The 1912-nt window shown below is 35.6% G+C and overlaps 1 non-coding gene across 1 annotated transcript; it reads right to left on the bottom strand.

Moving 5' to 3' along the window:
- Positions 1-1389: 1389 nt before the first annotated feature.
- Positions 1390-1494, bottom strand: LOC134761509 (U6 spliceosomal RNA). Its single transcript, XR_010140183.1, has one exon. It is a non-coding gene; the product is annotated as a U6 spliceosomal RNA (small nuclear RNA).
- Between the last annotated feature and the right edge of the window lie 418 nt (positions 1495-1912).

The following is a 1912-nucleotide window of genomic DNA, read 5'->3' as shown; positions in this document are numbered from 1 at the left end:
GATAAGATTACAGGTGTGAGCCACCGTGCCTGGCCTGTGGTTTTTAATAGTCAATAATTTTGAAAATTTAAAGTATTCTTTTATGTTTATGCACATATTTGACCTTTTTGACATTGTTCATTCCTTCCTGCAGATCTTTGCTTTCATCTTGAGTTGTTTTCTTTTAGTTTCAAAAGTTGGTGACATATTTTCTCACCTTTTGTTTAAACATGTCTATATGCACTTCATTTATAGAATTCTGTTTTTTTTTTCTTTTAGCACTTTGAAGATGTCAATTCCGTTGTCTTTTGTCTTCTATTGTTTCTCTCTCTCTTTTTTTTTTTTTTTTTTTTTTTGAGACACGTTCTTGCTATGTTGCTCAGACTGGACGTGAATTCTTCAGCTTAAGCAATTCTCCTGCCTCAGCCTCCCAGGTAGCTGGAACTACAGGTGCACACCATTATACCCATCTGTCACCCATTGTTTTCTGATGAAAGTCAGCCATGATTTGCATTGTTGTTGTGCTAAATATAATCTATTTTCTATGTCTAAATTTAATAATTTATTTTATGTGTGCATCTTAAAATTTTTCCTGTATTTTTGATTTTCAACCAGTTTGTGATGACCTGGATAAAATGACTGATGCTGTTTTCTCTGCTGTGTCCATTCTGCTTTAGCTCTATAAATACATTTTTAACTTCATGCACTGTAGTTTTTCTAGTTCTAGAATTTTCACTTGGTTCTATTTTAGCAGTTTTATCTTTTGAAATTCTCAGTCTTTTTATCCATTTTGTCAATCTTATCCTCAAATTTCTTTAATATATTTCAATAGTTATTTTAAAGTCTTTGTTTATTCCAATATTTGAACCATTAGTGGATCTGCTACTATTCAGTTTTTTTCCTCTTAATTAGAAGTACATCCTGCTTCTTCACTTATTTCATAGCTTTTTATTGCATGCCAGAAATTACATAATTAAAAATAAAACCCTACAGCCCTTGGTATAAATACTGTCTATCTTATTCTTTTTTAACTTTTAAATATATATATATATATAATTTTTTAAAAAATTATACTTTAAGTTCTGGGATACATGTGCAGAATGTGCAGGTTTGTTACATAGGTATACATGTGCCATGGTGGTTTGCTGTGCCTATCAACCCGTCATCTAGGTTTTAAGCCCTGCACGCATTAGGTATTTGTCCTAATGCTCTCGCTTCCCTTGCCTCCAACCCCCCCGATAGGCCCTGGTCTGTGATGTTCCCATCCCTGTGTCCATGTGTTCTCATTGTTCAACTCCCACTTATGAGTGAGAACATGTGGTGTTTGGTTTTCTGTTCCTGTGTTAGTTTGCTGAGAATGATGGCTTCCAGCTTCATCCGTGTCCCTGCAAAGGACATGAACTCAATTTTTAAAATATGAAATGCTTCACGAATTTGTGTCATCCTTGTGCAGGGGCCATGGTAATCTTCTGTGTCTTGTTCCAATTTTAGAATATGTGCTGCCAAAGTGAGCACAATACTATCTTCTAAAAGGGAGGGCGTGTTCTTTTGTCTGTAAGTTAGGGAAATGGGTCAATCTTTATAATCCAGAAAGAATTTGAGCTGATTTGTGGCTGGGATACAGCTTTAGTTAGCTTTATTTCACTTGTGTTTTCACATGTATTTAGGGCTAACTTGGTCTGTACTGTACATATTATAAACTGCTCTGTCTAGTAGGACCTTGGGATCTAATCACCAGAAGACTACAGAGTTCTCTGTCTCTGCTTTTCCAATTCCATTTTCATACCATTTCCGCCCACTCACCAAAAGTTTCATGGGGGAAAACTCAGCAGGTAAGAAGAACAAGTTCTTTGCATTTGAAACTCCTACAGACTTCAATCCATTTATACTAGCCCACAAGGTCTGCAGGCTTTCCTGTATCATAGCAGAGTTC

This window comes from Pongo abelii, chromosome 4 (assembly GCF_028885655.2).
Source record: "Pongo abelii isolate AG06213 chromosome 4, NHGRI_mPonAbe1-v2.0_pri, whole genome shotgun sequence".
NCBI lineage: Eukaryota > Metazoa > Chordata > Mammalia > Primates > Hominidae > Pongo > Pongo abelii.
Note: the sequence above shows the minus strand (reverse complement) of the source record. Positions and strands in the feature narration are given on the sequence as shown.